This window comes from Sus scrofa, chromosome 2, assembly GCF_000003025.6.
Source record: "Sus scrofa isolate TJ Tabasco breed Duroc chromosome 2, Sscrofa11.1, whole genome shotgun sequence".
Taxonomy (NCBI): Eukaryota; Metazoa; Chordata; class Mammalia; order Artiodactyla; family Suidae; genus Sus; species Sus scrofa.
The window spans coordinates 145,962,120-145,979,536 of NC_010444.4; the positions used below are offsets into that span (position 1 = coordinate 145,962,120).

Here is a 17,417-nt window from a genome sequence, read left to right on the forward strand (position 1 = left end):
TGGGTCTCAGCTGCAGCTCAATTCAGTCCCTGGACCAGGAACTTCCATACGCTGTGGGTGCAGGCATAAAAAACCAACCAACCAACCAACCAACCAACAAAGCAGTATAGAAGGAAACCAGATTAAGGAGAGAATGAAATACCAGATCAAGAATCCCTTCTGTCATGCAAAGGAAAATAACTAAGTGCCAATGAGATGAAACTGAAGACTAACAATAAGAATGATAACAATATCAAAGATACAAACTCTATCTCCAGTGTATGTGCTGTGATATTATTTTGCAAAATGTCTTTGTGAATATTCCCACTTGATAGAATTTAGCAAGGTGTAAGTAGGGTAATAATACCGTCAAAATTAGGGATGAGAAAATTATAGGCATTTGGGGAATTTGGCCAAGACCTTGTAACTTTTTGGTACCATATCAGAGCTGGGACTCGGATCTCATACCCATGTAAGTGAGGCATCTTAGCTCAAGGTTTTCTCTTTGTCCTGAAATCCAGGCCGGACGTCTTCTCACTCATGGGGTTCATCAGATGAGCTTCCATGTGGCAGATTAGGTCAAGGGCATCCCCATTGATGGCACATGTAGTTCATATTGTACATGTAATTCATTCTCTTCATAGGAAAGATACAGAATAAAGAATAGTCCATGACAATTACTGGTAATATTTTAGCAATTACTAATTACTTATAATTAGTAATACTATATATTGCTAAGGCATTATTAGTAACAATATATATTACCAATAGATTATTAGTAAGAAGAAGAAGAACAAGTGCAACAATGACAAATGTATGTATTTCAGAGCCAAGCACACAGCAGAGTACTTTGCACTTACCTCTCAAGCAACCACATGGGGCAGGCATTGATATTGCCCCCATTTTACAGGTAAGAAAAGTGAGGTTCAGCAAATTGCGCAAGTCACACAAGTGATAAGTAGAAGGGCAATGGCACAGATTTGTTGACATCACAGCCCAAGCTCATCACCACGATGTGGAACTGCCTTTCTCAAGGACTGCTCCTTGATTTACACCACACCTGTACTGTAGCATATGTGCATTGCTGGTATTTAATAAACCATATGGAGACTTCTTTCTCTGTTCCAGGAATTCTGCTGCACAGGCTGCTGTTCTGTAACTAAAGGAACCCCATCCTAGAATGTTTACTACCTACTCCTTGATCCTGCTGTTAAAAAAAAAGAGGGGGGGAGCCAAATGTCTTAGATCCCAATAGAACTTGGTTTATTGTTTACTAATTAAGCTTCATGAGCAGGCTGTGATGGAAACCTATTAGAAACCGTCCCTTGAATAAAAACCTGATGTACAAGCCAAAGAAATTATATGAAGCTAAATGTATACTGAAAACCTGTTAATTTTCAGTAATGTTTCAACTGCAGGTTTGGTTTCTGTTCCCAAGAACCCAACAGGATACAGGGCTGTCTTCTTGCATTTCAATGTGTTTGTAGCTATTTTCTCTCTCCCTGTTGTAGAGGATGTACAATCAGGTATTAAGATGTGACAGGATGATGGAAATGAGAAAGTGAGGAAGGCACATGGGAAGGCAGTAATTAACCAGAATGCATATTTATCATAGTCTGTCATTGTTTACAAACAATGTAATGATTGCTGATTGTGGAATTAAACTCCAGGCTTCTAGTTTCTGAAGTCAATCAAACAACCGCAGCAGGTGCAGATCAGCAGAAGGACTAACCAGGTGAGTGTTCTGGTATGCAGGATAAAGCTGGAGGCATCTTCTGTCAAGCACTGGTTGATCATTGAATATTTGAATAGTTTCTGTTTGGCATATCTTAGCCATCCACACAGCCATGGCATCCTGGGGGAAGAACTGGGCTTGTAAACAAAAAGCTTCTCCACTTGAATACCCAGCCTAGACAAATCCTTTGCTTTCCCAAGCCTCACTTTCCTCATCTATAAAATGAGAATGAGGACATCCATCTTACTGAGCTCCTGCTCTCATCCCCACGCTTAGAAGTCACCCTCATGAGTCCATGCCTGGTCTCTAACAGCCTCCTAACTGCTTCCCTACCTCCATTCTTACTTACCTGTAATCCATCCTCTAGAGAGCAGCATGAGTAAGCTTGTAACAAACATGAATTAAATCATATAATTTCTCTGTAAAAGCCATCCTTCTTTTTGTCCTTCTCAATTCCTGATTGTAGCCTTTGAAGCGGCCCCTGTCTCTCTCCCCTCATTTTCTACCACTGTTCTTCTCTAACCATATTCAAGCCATGCAGGTCTTTCTGTTCCTTGCGTATTCTATCTTATCCCTACCTCAGGACCTTTGCATATGATGTTCTTTTTGTTTATAATGATTTCTGCATGATCTTCACAGACTGGCTTCTTTTACACATTAGGTTCCCACTCCAGTAGGAGCTTCTCTGGCATTGCTATCTATCTGTAGATGACAACTCTCTCACCCTAATTCACTCTATCATATTATCCCTTTCATTTTCTTCACAGCCCTCATCAGTACCTGAAATTTTAGCTTTTACTTTTTTTAGTGTTTATTTTCCTTACTAGAATTTAAAATACCTGTGGCCAGCTGTGTACCCATGGCCTAAAAATGCGTTCAAATATTAATAATGTTGAGTGAATAAATGTGAGGACCACATGAGGTCTAATACATAAAATGGTGTTACAGGCATTTTACAAATACTAGGTTGCTAATACATGGCTCTCTCAAATCTCTGTCAAAACGGAATGAGCATAATCTTTAGCCAGGAACTCTTTCTAAATGGGCTCTTACTTTCCAGGAACTTATAATTTAAGGAAAGACAAGCTTACACAAAGAGTAAAATAAAGTATTTTGTAAAATTTGAATATATTCTTTAGTAATTTTGCTAAGGTCAGTTTTTTTTTCTTTTATACTGTACCGCTCTATATAGCTGCATGGATACATATATGTCACATAGAATTATTGTATAAAATTAGAGGAGACTCATGGAAAAAGGAAATTTGAAATAGGGTTAGGGGATAAAAGCAGGGTTTATCAATTTGGAAATTCTTCAGGCCCATAAGAATTCCCAAATTTAACTAATTACCTCCATCCCATTCCCCCCGCCCCCAGTCTCTCCCTTTCCTTGGCACCTTTTCATATATCTGTTGGCCATTTGTATGTTTACTTTGTAAAAAAACATGTCTATTCAGTTCCTCTGCCCATTTTTAAAGCAGATCGTTTTGTTGTTTTTGTTATTTTTGTTTATCTCTGCATCTTGAGATATATGAATTCTTTATATATTATGAATATTAATTCCTTATCAGATACACAATTTGCAAACATTTTCTCCCATTCTGTAGATTGCTTTTCATTTCGTTGGTTGTCTGTTTTGCCATACAAAGGATTTTTAGTTTGGTGTGGTTCCACTTAAATTGAATTTTTTGCTTTTGTTGTTGGTGCTTTGGCATCACATGTAAAAAGTCATTGCTGAGGCCAGTTGTCAAAGAGCTTTTCCCTCTGTTTTCTTCTAGCAGATTTATGGTTTCAGATCTTATGTTTACTATTTTAATCCCTTTTGATTTAATGCAACCTCCATCAAAATCCCAATGGTATTTTCCACAGAAATAGAAAAAAAAACCTAAAATTTATATGCAACCAAAAAAGACCCTGAATAACTGAAGCAATCATGAGAAAAAAGAACAAAGTTGGAGGCATCACACTCTCTGGTCTCAAATTATATTAAAAAGTGGTAGTAACTAAAACCATATGGCACAGGCATAAAAAATAGACACAGACCCCAAAATGAACCCTCACATATATGGTCAACTAACATTTGACAAGGGAGTCAAAAGCACTCAGTGGGGAAAGGATAGTCTCTTCAATAAATGGTGTTGGGAAAACTTTATAACCACTTGCAGAAGAATGAAGTTGGCCATTATCTCACACCACTCTTTTGGTTCTCTCTTTAAAAAATCTCTTTTCCATCCATTTTCCGAATGGTAACAATTAAGAGTATATTACTAATAGTCTAATTATTAATGCAAAGTGAATAATGTGTTTAATAACAAGAGACAAGGCAATGTAGAATTCAAGTATCTCTCAATCTAACAACTTAATGGTTATCACAGGGATTTTAATATTTATTTTCTATCCACTTTGGTCTGGAAATCACTAGTGCTAATTATGCTGGTCATACTCCATGGTCTTCATTGTTTATTGACTGTATCTATACAACTACTTGATAATCTATTTTAAATGAATTAACCATGAAGTTATCCATTGGTGTGTAATTAATTTGGTTTAACCAAAAAGACAAATCATATATAAAAGTGTAGCAATAAATCATCATCATAATCCACAATTACCCCCTCTTTTGGGAATTTTTCATGCCTTTTGAGTCACTGCAGTCATGGATGACAGTCTTTGCTCCAGAGATGAGAGAGGAAACTTTTCTGTTAATAGATTTATTTATCAGCAATGTTCTCCTAAATATTATCAGTTATGCATATGGTGTCAACTCTTTGGCAGCTAGCCCATGAGACTAGAAAGTAGAGGTATTGATTAAGTAATATGAAGATTGGCTTTGGGTAGACAATCTATTGAAAGAAAAGCAGAAAAGCAGGTAATTACCTATAAAGGCATCTTCATTGAAGTTGCCTTTTAAATATTTTACAACTGTAATTGATATGAGCATCAGCAATTTAGATATCAATGTAATTCAGTATCTTTAAAAAACACTATTCAGTGGGTACTGAATATATTTTATTTTATTAAAAAATTTTATGATTTTTATTTTTTCCATTATAGTTGTTTTGCAGTATTCTGTCAATTTCTACTGTACAGCAAAGTGACCTAGTCATACATACATACATACATACATTCATACATAATATATATATATATTCTTTTCCTTACATTATCCTCCATCATGTTCCATCACGAGTGACTAAATATATTTTCCTGTGCTATAAGGCAGGATCTCATTGCTTATTCACTCCAAATAGTTTGCATCTATTAACCCCTGATTCCCAGTCCATCCCACTCCTTCCCCCTCCTCCTTAGCAACCACAAGTCTGTTCTCCAAGTCCATGAGTTTTTCTGTGGAAAGGTTCATTTATGCGTATATTAAATTCCAGATGTAGGTATATCATATGGTAGGAAAATCTCTAGTTCTATCCATGTTGCTGCAAATGGCATTATTTTGTTCTTTTTATGGCTGAGTAGTATTACGTTGTGTCTATATACCGCATCTTCTTAAGCCATTCGTCTGTCGGTGGACATTTAGGTTGTTTCCATGTCTTGGCTATGGTGAATAGTGCTACAATGAGCATATGGGTGCATGTGTCCTTTTCAAGGAAAGGTTTGTCTGGATATATGCCCAAGAGTGGGATAGCTGGGTCATATGGTAGTTCTACGTAGAGTTTTCTAAGGTACCTCCATACTGTTTTCCATAGTGGCTGCACCAATTTGTATTCCCACCAACAGTGTAGGAGGCTTCCCTTTTCTCCACACCCTCTCTAGCATTTGTTATTGTCGACTTGTTAATGATGGCCATTCTGACTGGTGTGAGGTGGTACCTCATAGTAGTTTTATTTTCATTTCTCTAATTAATCAATGATGATGAGCATTTTTCATGTGTTTGTTGGCTATCTGTATATCTTCTTTGGAGAAATGTCTGCTCAGGTCTTGCCATTTTTCAATTGGGTTGTTGGTTTTTTTGCTGTTGAGTTGTATAAATCGTTTGTATGTTTCAGAGATTAAGCCCTTGTTAGTTACATTGTTTGAAACTATTTGCTCCCATTCCATAGGTTGTCTTTTTTTTTTTTTTTTTTTTATGGTTTCCTTTCCTGTGCAAAAGCTTGTCAGTTTGATTAGGTCCCATTGGTTTATTTTTTCCTTTTATTTCTGTTGCCTTGGAGATTGACCTGAGAAAACATTTGTAAGGTTGATGTCAGAGAATGTTTTGCCTATGTTCTCTTCCAGGAGTTTTGTTGTGTCTTGTCTTATATTTAAGTCTTTAAGCTATTTTGAGTTTATTTTTGTGTGTGGTGTGAGGGGTGTGTTCCAGTTTCATTGATTTACATGTGACTGTCCAGGTTTCCCAGCACCACTTGCTGAAAAGACTTTTTCCCACTTTATATTCTTGCCTCCTTTGTTGAAGATTAATTGACCATAGGTGTCTGAGTTTATTTCTGGGTTCTCTATTCTGCTTCATTGTTCTCTATGTCTATCTTGGTACCAGTGTCACACTGTCTTAATTACTATAGTTTTATAATATTTCCTGAAGTCTGGGAGAGTTGTGCCTCCTGCTTGGTCTTTGTTCCTCAGGTTTGCTTTGGCAGTTCTGGGTCTTTGGTACTGAATATATTTTAGATACTATGATTATGCTAGGGACAAATATCACTTAATTCTCACCCTCCTATAAGATCACTAGTGTTTTTTCCAACGTGATGAAGAAACTGTAAGTCACCAGCAGAGTTGTAGCCTGTTCTTGTGTCTTTAACTCTAAAACCCAGGTTCTGAACCACTAGGCTTTACACCTGCTTTATTATGGAAATTCTGGGATCAGACCACCAAGTCTGCATCACAGTTCATCTCTTTAAGACTTTATTTTAGTTGCTTACACTCTCAGTGCCTCAGTTCACCCTTCTGTAAAATGCGAATGACAGCAGAGCCTACTTTGTAGGGATGCTGTAAGTCTTAAATGAGATGCTACAGGGTAAGAGCAGAATAGCACCTGGCATGTGATAAATGCTTGATTTCAATCACCCACTATGACTGTATGATCGGTATGTTGGTTGTGGCTCTATGGAAAGATCCTTGGTAAAAGCCACCTTTCTTCCATTCTGAAATCCTAATTAGAAGAAGAGTAATTATTTAGGGGCCAGAGGGCAGGGGTTAAATATTTAGGCAGAGCTGCTCAATTCTGTAAATCTTTCTTTTCTGTTATCATCTGAACATAGCCTGCTGAGAATAAGATGCTCTTTTTACTTTATGAAAAGTGAAAGGGCAACTCAGTCTCCTCTATTTCCTTTCACTGGCCTTCTTTTGGAACTTTGAGCGAGTGCCATGGTTGGGTCTCTGCTGATAAACTCCCTTCAAAAAGATCTCATTTCACTGAAGCATCACGATATACTTATGGAACAGGCATCAATCCCGGGGTCAGATCTACCAAATATCAAATCCTAGTTTCAGCTTTTATTAGCTTTGTAACTCATGGGCAAATTAGTCAAAAATTATGAAATTCAGTTTCCTCATCAATAAAATAGGAATAATATTTACCTTAGAGTTGTGGTTCTCCAGTAGAGATGATTTTAGTTGCCTTGGCTGAAGAGCAGAGGTGCTGTTGACAAGCTGTGGGTAGAGGGCAGGGCTGGTCTTATACATCCTGCAATGCAGGGGGCAGCCCTTGCCACAAAGGGTTACTCAACGCACACATCCACAGTATCGAGGCCAAGAAACTCTGCCTTGGTGTGACATTGCTAGCAGAAAATAAAAGTGTTCGTAAAGCCCTTTAACACCACACAGCACATGTGGTAAGAGCTCATAATTCAGGAATGTCATTTTCTAGGCATTCTCACTAGTGGGAATTCCCAGGCTTCCTCTGTCAGGTCCAAGCACTAACTTACACGGAAATGTCAGACTTATTCTTCCATCAAGGGTACATGCAGTTTAAAAGCAGGCCTTTTAGAAGCTGATTCAGAGTAAATCTCTACGATGGCATGTCAGCCTCCTTGTCACCTGAAGAAGTTTGGTCCCCACTGGCCTCCCATCCTCCCCGCCCTCCAAGGGAGGCTGCAGTCTGGCGTTGTAATTCCTTACCTCTCCTCACCGGTGGTGAAGATTCACGGAGATGATGCAGGTGAAGTGCCCAGCTCTGTGTCTGGAATAGGGTAGGTCACTCAACATTGTCATCACTTAGTGTCCCTCTGTCTCTCTCTCCCTTAGGCCTGTGGTCATAGTAGAGTCATCTGCTCTCTCCAAACTGCTGTTCTGTGTTTATCTTCGCTGTACTCAATAATGGACTCTTCCTGAGAGCTTTTCTTCCCTAGATGCTGGTCTGTTCAGATATGAAACCCTCTCTAGTTGGGTCTGATTTTGTCTACCTGGCTCCACACCTTCTTGGCTGTGCCCTAGCAAGGTCCCAGGTGGGCTCCAGACCTGGAGCTGGGCTCTGATACAAAACAAACAAACAAACATAGACATTTAGGTGTTTTCCATGTCTTGGCTATTGTGAATTGTGCTGCAGTGAACGTAGGGGTGCATGTTTCATTTTGAATGAACGTTTTATCCAGACATATGCCCAAGAGTGGGGTTGCTGGATCAGACGGTAGTACTCGGTTGCGTTTTCTAAGGAACCTCCATACTGTGTTCCATAGTGGTTGTACCAGTTTACGTCCCCACCACAGTGAAAGAGGGTTCCCTTTTCTCCACATCCTCTCCAGCATTTGTTATTTGTAGACTTATTAATCATGGCCATTCTGACAGGTGCAAGGTGGTACCTCATTGTAGTTTTGACTTGCATTGCTCTAATAATTAGTGATGTTAAGTATTTTTTTTTTTCATGTGCCTGCTGGCCATCCATATGTCTGTTTTGAAGAAACGTCTGTTTAGGTCTTCTGCCCATTTCCATTGACAGATGAATAGGTTAAGGAGAAGTGGTACCTATGCACAATGGAATGTTACTCAGCCATAAAAAGGACAAAATAATGCCACTTGCAGAAACATGAATGCAACTAGAGATTCTCATACTAAGTGAAGTAACTCAGAATGAGAAAGACAAATACCACATGATATCACTTGCATGTGGAATATAAAATATGACACAAATGGTCCTGTCCTCAAAACAGAAACAAATCATGGACATGGAGAGCAGACTTATGTTTGCTGGGTTGGGAGGGGATGGATGAGGAGTTTGGGGTTGGTAGATGCAAACAATTACATTTAGAATGGATAAACAATGGGATCCTACTTTACAGCACAGGGAACTATGTCCAACCTCTTGGATTAGAATATGATAAAAGAGTATAAGAAAATAATGTACATAGGTGTATAAGTGGGTTACTTTGCCATCCAGCAGAAATTGCTCAGTGGAAACTAACCCAACAAATATCCATAAGGATACGGGTTTGATCCCTGGCTTTGCCAGTGGGTTAAGGATCCGACATTGCCACGAACTGTGGTGTAGGTCACAGATGTGGCTCGGATCTGGTGTTGATGTGGCTGTGGCTGTGGTTTGGGCTGGCAGCTGTAGTTCTGATTTGACCCCTAGCCTGGGAACTTCCATGCACTGCAGGTGTGGCCCTAGAAAAAAAAGAAAAAAAGAAAAAAGAAAGAAATTGAAGGAACTTGGAAAATCAACTATACTGGAATAAAAAACTAAAAAGAAACAAAAAGAGACAGGAATTTGAATTTTTAATCTGCCACTTGTAAACTCTGTAACTTTGGATCAGGTAATGAACTTCTTTGAGCTAGTTTCCTCTTCTATAAAAAGGAAAGATTAGATTGAAGATTAGATTAAGTCCTAAACACAATATTAGGCACATAGGGATTCTCAATAAATGATGTCTATTATTGTTATGCTACGTTTCTGGTTTTCGAGGTACAGTTATTATTCACTATTGGAATAACTACGTGAAACAGGTGGCAGCATTGCTTTTGTATGTCTCTTGAGGGTGTTAGTCAAATTTGTTTCACCTGGTGTAACAAAGAGGCTATGATTCCAAAACAGAAATAAGTTACCTGCAAAATAGCTTACAAAAGTAATTGTACTTGTGTCCTAAAGCACTGGCCAATATCAATGCTGTAATTGCACCAGTGCTTAGAGGATGGACAAAAGCAATCTAGACAGACATTAAATGTGTTTATATGCATTTGATGCAGTGTTCAGGAGTCTTAATATAAGTAACACAAAATTAATTCTCACTAGATTAAGCAAAAATAATTTACTGGATTATAAAATTATTAGCCTAGGAATGGGGCCAGCCTGTGATTCTGCTGGATGTAGGGCTTTATCCCTTGACTGTTTCTCAGCTTTGCCTGTCCGGCTTGGCTTCTACAGTCATCAATATCCTCTCCAACTGGTAAGGAAGACAGCCAGTGAACTCACACCCTCCCAGCTTGGCACGTCTCACATCATAAGGCAGATAATACCCATAAGTTCCAGCACAGCAGTTCCAGTGGGGACTCTGATTCATCCAGCTTGGCTCACATGACCATATCTGAATCACCCACCATGGTTGAGAGATGGCAGGTCCAAATATGGGCCATATGGCCTCCCTTTGCACTAGGCATGGCACCATGGTCCACAGCTCATTTGGGACACCATGCAGTAGGGAAGAAACTGTTCCCTGATGGAAAAGAAGTGTGTTTTCATGGAAAAGGGGACAACAAACCCTATCATAATTCTGTATACATTTCAATTCTAAGATATAAACAACTCTGAGATAGTGGTTGAGAGAAGTTGTTGGGAATTTATTATTTGGGGGCACTTATTCAAGTTTATGAAAATTGGTGAAGAGAAATGTAAAACGGTGCAGGTAGGATAAAGAGGAATGAGTGAGGAAAGAGATTGGATGGGCCACAGAACTCCCTAGGACATAGGTGTTTAAAGATTTTTGGCGGAAGAGTAATTAAGTACGATCTTAGCTGAGAAATGGTGCGCCTAAGAGGAGGGACTGCAATAAAGAGGAAGAAAGCAAGCAAAGGACAGGAAAGACCTGGAAAATGAACTAAGTGTCATTAAGGAACACTTGTCAGAGCAAGACCGTAGGCCAGAAAGGGGATGTTCAGGATTAAAGCCGTTTACACATCATCACATTGCTTTCTTTAGAGAGACACTTCACAGGTGAAAACCTGAGCTGGGAGGGTGTCTGAGTGTCACCAAAGTGGAACATTATGTGACTAGAAACCATGGTTGAGTGGTTAAGAAAGTTGATTTTTACTCGAATTGTGTATTGCCTTTAGGGGTTTTTAGATATTAATAATTGTGAGTGAAGATCAATTAGAAAATACATATATACAGTTATTCAAATCTGGATGGATTTTGCCATTATCTCTGTAGATCAGCAGGTTTTATGCTTTTGTCATATGCATATTAAATGTCTAGTGATATGCCTAAATAGTTTCCAATAACCTTTGCATGTCAGATTTTTCTATCTTTTTTTTTCTTTGGTGGGAGGTTTACTGTCTCTCACAAATGGTCTACACCAAAAATTTACTTTTTGTACGCTTTATGCATTTCCTTTCTTGGTTTTTTTTTTTCTTTCTTTCTTTTCTTTCTTTCTTTTTTTTTTTTGTCACTCCTGCAGCATATGGAAATTTCCAGGCCAGGGATTGAATCTGAACTTCAGCTTTGACCCCAGCCACATCTATGGCAATGCCGGATCCTTTAACCCACTGAATCAGGCTAGGGGTTGAACTGGCACCACTGCAGCGACACAAGCAGCTGCAGTCTGATTCTTAACCCACTGTGCCACAGCAGGAACTCCTTCCATTCAATTTCACGCAGATATCTCCTGAGCATCTATTGCTCTGGAATCCTGGCCTGGATGTGCCCTGTAGTGTGCATCAGAATTCAGAAGGGAACAAACTCAGCCCTTGACGCAAAAACAGATGTGAAACCAACCTAGAAACACGTGGTAGTGTGACAAAAACAGGCTGGAGATTGGGACCAGCTTAAGCTGGGTTGGGGGAGGGATAGGTAGGGCGCTCTGAGAAAGGGATGTGTAAGCCAAGCTCTTGAAGACAAGAGAGGGCTAAACAGGTGAACATCAGAAGAGTTAGTTGCTGGCAGGGGGAAGAGCTAAGGCAAAACTCTTAGTAAAGTATAACACCGGGCAGCCGGACAACTGCACTGAGGTTCTTTGATGTCCGTTCCCTAATTCCTCCACTCATGCAAATGGCCCAGTAAGTCAAGAGCCTTGTCTTTCTTCCGCTGCATTCCTGTTACAACAGTGTGCTGTTATTAAGCTGCTGCCTCTCAGCTTCAAACCCATGCCTCTCTACTGGGCTGTATGATGCTGAGGCTGATATTCAGCTAACCACCCTTTTCCCTGGCCCAGCTGACTTTCTGTTTGGTTCTGTCCATAGGGGGGGCGCTAGAGGAAGACCTTAATACAGGTGGAGAAGGACTCCTACTTGCCTGCTTTCCAGAATCAGAATCAATGCAGCTTTCCAGAAGCAGTTGGTCCCAGCTCCTAATGTTTTTTTTCTGTAATCGCCAGAGCCAGGACCCTTCAGAGATACCAGGACCAGCAGGCAGGGTGGCCTTCTCACATGACTAGGACCCACCTCCTCCAGAAGCCTCTTGCCAGCTCCTAGGCTCTAGTAATTCCATCTCATTTGTTTGTCTCCCCAGCCCTAAGGGTGGTAGCTGCCTCTTGCATTCACTGCCATTGACTCCTCGGTGCCATCTTTTGTGGTTTTACTCCTCCAACATCTGTTTAACCAATTCCTTATATTAAGTTCTCCCTGTTAAGATAACAGGTGGAACATCTGTTTTCCTGACTGGCCCTGACTGATGCATGGATGGTTTCACTGTCTGCTTGTGGCCAAACTTGCCACTTCTTAATGAGGATCCCCAGCTGGGCCCCTTCAAGGCCAAAAGTCTATGAATGGAAAAGATCAGCCACCAGCAAGAAATGATGATTGTCAAGCTGTAAGATGTATTTTTCTCAGAAGCTTGCACAGTCTGCCTATGGCCAGTCTCCACTATGCAGTATCTTTTCCAAGGTTAGCGGAATTATAAAAACATCAATTTGGGCATTATTGACTTTTCAACTGGGATAACAAGAAAGTGTTTCAGCAGCCTCGATAAATTAAATCTGGCCACCTAGCTCCCAGACTGGCAGGCTCCTACATCATTGATGGAGAAGACAGAGGAAAGTAGTTTTCCCAGCTGTTGTTGTAAATGACGTGCATTGTGCTCACAACCATTAGCAGGTGGAGAATTTGAAGTGTGGGGAGATTGCAGAGCTGCCTCTTTTAAAAATGCATAAGCACTTTGTGAGTTTGCTAAGTCATGTTTCACTCAGCTCGATCTGAATTTTTCATAGGAGAGAAAGATTCTGTAGTCTTTCCTCTTTTTATTCCTTCTTTGTCAGTTAGGACTAAGGGCTAAAGTGGAAAGGGGCCAAGTCCAATTACATACATTTTTTTTTGATTGGTCCTCAATTTTTCCATGTTGCAAAATATTGGAAGATTTGGGGTTTAAGAACTGGAGGCTATTCAGTTTCCTGTCCCTCCCCATTTAATCCAAACTACAAATGCCTCCAGGCTGTGGGTTTAAATTTACTTGGTGTATCTTCATGTAAATTTTTATCCTTTAAAGCCTCATCCATTTGTGAATTTTTTTTTTTTTTTTTTTTTGGCTTTTAGAGCCATATCTGTGGCATATGCAAGTTTCCAGGCCAGGGGTCAAATCAGAGCTGCTGGCCTACATCACTGTCACAGCAATACCAGATCCGAGCTTCGTCTCAACCTACACCACAGCTCATAGCAACTCCAGATCCTTAACCCACTGAGCACGGCCAAGGCTTGAACTCGCATCCTCATGGATACTAGTCAGGCTTGTCACCACTAAGCCACGATGGGAACTCCCCATTTATGAAATTCTAAGCACTGCACTGTAAAGGAACCTTCCTTCCAAAAGGACCGTTGGTCACATACCATGTGCCAGACACTGCATGTGCTAGTGGTTACTCTCCACTCCCCCAACAAAGGCAGACACTGAGAAATGCTCAGTGTACATTTTCTTGATGAGTCCAATTATAGCACCAGTGTTCTTCCTACATGAGGCTGCAGCTAGGCGTAAGAATTGGTTGTATAGCATGTTAGGAAAACATAGACATCATATCTAACAAACTCCTGATTTGTTTTGTTGATGCAGGTCAGTGCCTGGCTTCTAGAAGCACAAGCGTATACAATGACTGATGTGTGTGTAGGACGCCAAAAACCAGAAACATCTTTATCTTGCTATCTCATTTAGTTTTCTTAAAACTCTTCTGAGGAAGATACTATTACTAGCCTTATTTTTCAGATGAGGAAACTGAGCTTTCAAGAGGTAAAGTAATTTATCCAATTGACATACTGTGTGGCCTGACTCTGGCCTGAAATCCATCTGCTGTGTTATCAACTTGATATAATTCAACACATGTGTTTGGCTTATTCCTTTAATCATCAAACATTTATCACAGCTCTATTGTGCACCAGTCAGCAAAAACAAAACCCAACCATTTCAGCAATGGTTTATTTATAAGTACGGAAGGGCTGTTAGGCTCTTTGACCAGCAACTAGTTAATACAACCTACCGCCCCACCCCAGATGCAGCAGCTATTTTGCTTTTTTAATATCAATAAATCAGACTTTTCTTAGAATGAAACGATTTTCACCTTGTATCTGGCTAATCATTTGTAACCCATTTTCCCTCAAATGGAGAGAATTATTCCAGCCAGTATTGAAACCTCAGCAAATTGGGAGCAGAGGTATGCTGCAATTTGGAGTACCAAGGTATTTAGAAGATCATCCTTTGCTGTCATTGGTGAGATCCTAGAATGCCTGGAGTAACAGATCTGACCTCTTACATCAGGACTGGTGAGCACATGTCAGTGGGACTGCAAAGGCAAAAGGGTCTTGTCTGTTCTGGTTTGAAACCTGTCTGCCGTCATTAAATTCTTGGGGAGGGGGTAATCAGACAGGCATTGTTTTCAAAAAAGAAACATCTCAGTTCTCATCTCACATTTGATTATTTTTTCCAATTTCATAATGACTCTTCACACAGCACCTCCAGCTGGACCATATTCATCCCATCTTCTTCCTTGATGTCAACTTAATATATAGATTGCAGAAGCCACCTTATGAATTATCTTTCTAAAATAGTAAAACATTCAAATGTGCTCATAAAATATTGAACATGTGGTAGTATAACAGACTCCACTAAAATGAATCTGTTCAATTTCCCTTCAATAGTGGCAGCTCCCAGAATAAGTAGAAAGTAATACTTCTCTTTGCCTGGAAGCTGGAGGTTCTCAGCTAACATTTAAATCCTTGATCACCCAGCAGGTCAGGGAGGAAATCATGCATCTGGACAGGTTCTTGGCTTGGACAGGTCGTGAAGGGCTGTGTGCAGTTTTCCACCTCAATACACAGGACTCCCTCACGTGATGTTGTTGGTGTTGTTAAAATGGCTTTTAGAAAAACCTTGGGTTTCCCTCCAAGTCCACTGAACGGAACGACTTTTGGGGGAAGGTAACTCTTGGGCAGAGAAACACAGGCTTGTATTTCTACCAGCTCAGCAGGGTTTATGACCAAAATAGTTTGTCATCTTTTTTTAAGGCAGTAGGCAGGTGTATACCAGCTCATCTCCCTTTCCTCCTTTCTTTCTCCTGTTTCTCTCTCTCTCTTTTTTTTTTTTTTTTTTTAAGGCTAAGTTCAATTTCTGAACTTTTTCTCAAAAAAAGGTCTAACTAGATCCGCTCTGGACTGATGTAATTGCTTTTCCTTGACCCAGTTCATTGAAGCTGTTTCTCCATCAAGTCATGGTAGGACAGGGGTGGGCAGGCTTGGAGAGGGAGGGGCACATTCTGCTTTCCAAAGGAGAAAAACCTTCACCTCAGAGCTGGGCTGGCAGACAAAAACCATTTTCTATTGCTGATATTTTCAGTCACCAGCTGGTACATAGTGAACAGTTTCTCTGCTGCACAGAAGATAGTCATTTGTAATAGCCTGAGCTAACTAGGACGTGACTGCGGTGGTGATTCCTCTTGGCTAATTGGATTGTTTCATTTCATTTAATGGGTATATAAATACAATGACTACTCAATCACTTTTTAAAAAGTGTTTGAAAGAGCAGGTATACATTAGAGATACTGTTGTGATTTACAGGAACTTGGGTTTTTTAACTCCCTCTTGAAACAATGTATAAATTGCTATAAATATTTAAAGAATGTAGATAAGTAGAGGACAGACATTGTCAAAGAAAACAGGATGGAACTTTCCTAACAGTTTCCATTCTCTAATTTGAGCACCTTAGAAATGACAATAAAGTGGGGTCTTATTATCATATGATTGATTATGAGAATTAGATATAGTACAAATTCAAAACTGAGTCTCCTTTAAAACACATAAACATACTCCTTTATCCTTGTCTTCAATATTAGCATAATCAAGGGGATTGATTTACTTTATTTTTAGCAGCTCAAATGCAGTGAACTATATGAAGTGCCCAGTGTTTGACACATAATCAGTAAACAGTATTAAGTTCATGATTCCAAGAAGGCTGTGACTATTTAAAGGGTAGAAAGCCAGGAGTAGTGACTTATGTTTAGGAAATTGTTTTGTGCTATGATTGTGGATTTTCTAGTTTAGAGAGCCACCAACTGTGTATCTGAAAAAATGGCTCTGCCTCCAAATAGCTGAATACAGGACTTCCTGTCATGGCTCAACAATTAACACATATGACTAGCATCCATGAGAACCCAGGTTCGATCCCTGGCCTCCATCAGTGGGTTAAGGATCTGGCATTGCCGTGAGCTATGACGTAGGTTCCAGATGTGGCCCGGATCCCGTGTTGCTGTGGCTATGGCTTTAGCCTGCAGCTATTGATCTCATTCAACCCCTAACCTAGGAACCTCTATATGCTGCGAGTGCAGCCCTAAAAAAAAGAAAAAAAAGAAAGAAAGAAAAGAAACAAATAGCTGAATGCAGTGCTATGAATCAACATGCACGGAAATAGCGAGAGAGGAGTTCACACTGTGGCTTAAATATAATGTAGTGGATCATAAAAGTGAAGAGGTCACTGACAGGTCTAGCTTCAGGAATGGCTAGATCTAGGCGTTTAAAATTATTATCAAGATAGTCTTTTATTGAATTTCTATGCTGTGATCGGAGCTATTTTCTGGGATTACAACAATGAGCATGTCATGGTGTCGCCTCAGGGAGCTCATGGTTAGGTAGCTGTGGTGCCTAAGATAGAAAAGAATAATAATATGTGATAGGTACAATAATAGAGACACTTAGAAAGTTATTCCATCACTCAGAGGAAAATTAACAAATATTTCTGAGGAGAGGGGAACCAGGACATCAGAGAGAAGTTAAACCTTGAAAATTGTTTTGAATGAGTGCATGCATTTTACAGACAGCCTTAGTTATGGTATTTGGGAGATCTGTATTCAAATGCCAGCTCTGCCATTTACAGATTGTGCAGACTATGGCAGGTTTCTTAAATCCCGAGGGTCTTCATTTCCTTGTATGAAAAATAGAATGGGGCTACTGATTTTGTAGGATTATCATGGGGATCTGTTGAGTTGATGGGTGCATGGGGGCTTACCTAGGGGCTGGCACAAAGTAAACCCTCACTGACTGGTAACTGTCATTCCGTTCTTATAGAACCCCCCACCCCCACCCCGCCACTGTATCTGACTGTGCTAATGTGGGGCTCAGGGTTTAATGTCAGCCACAG

At 40.0% G+C, this 17,417-nt stretch overlaps 1 protein-coding gene across 6 annotated transcripts in view; it reads left to right on the plus strand.

Annotated features, from left to right (window-relative positions):
* Positions 1 to 17,417, plus strand: part of KCTD16 (potassium channel tetramerization domain containing 16) — a 288,129-nt gene that overhangs the window by 257,418 nt on the left and 13,294 nt on the right. The gene's annotated exons all lie outside the window — the stretch shown is intronic.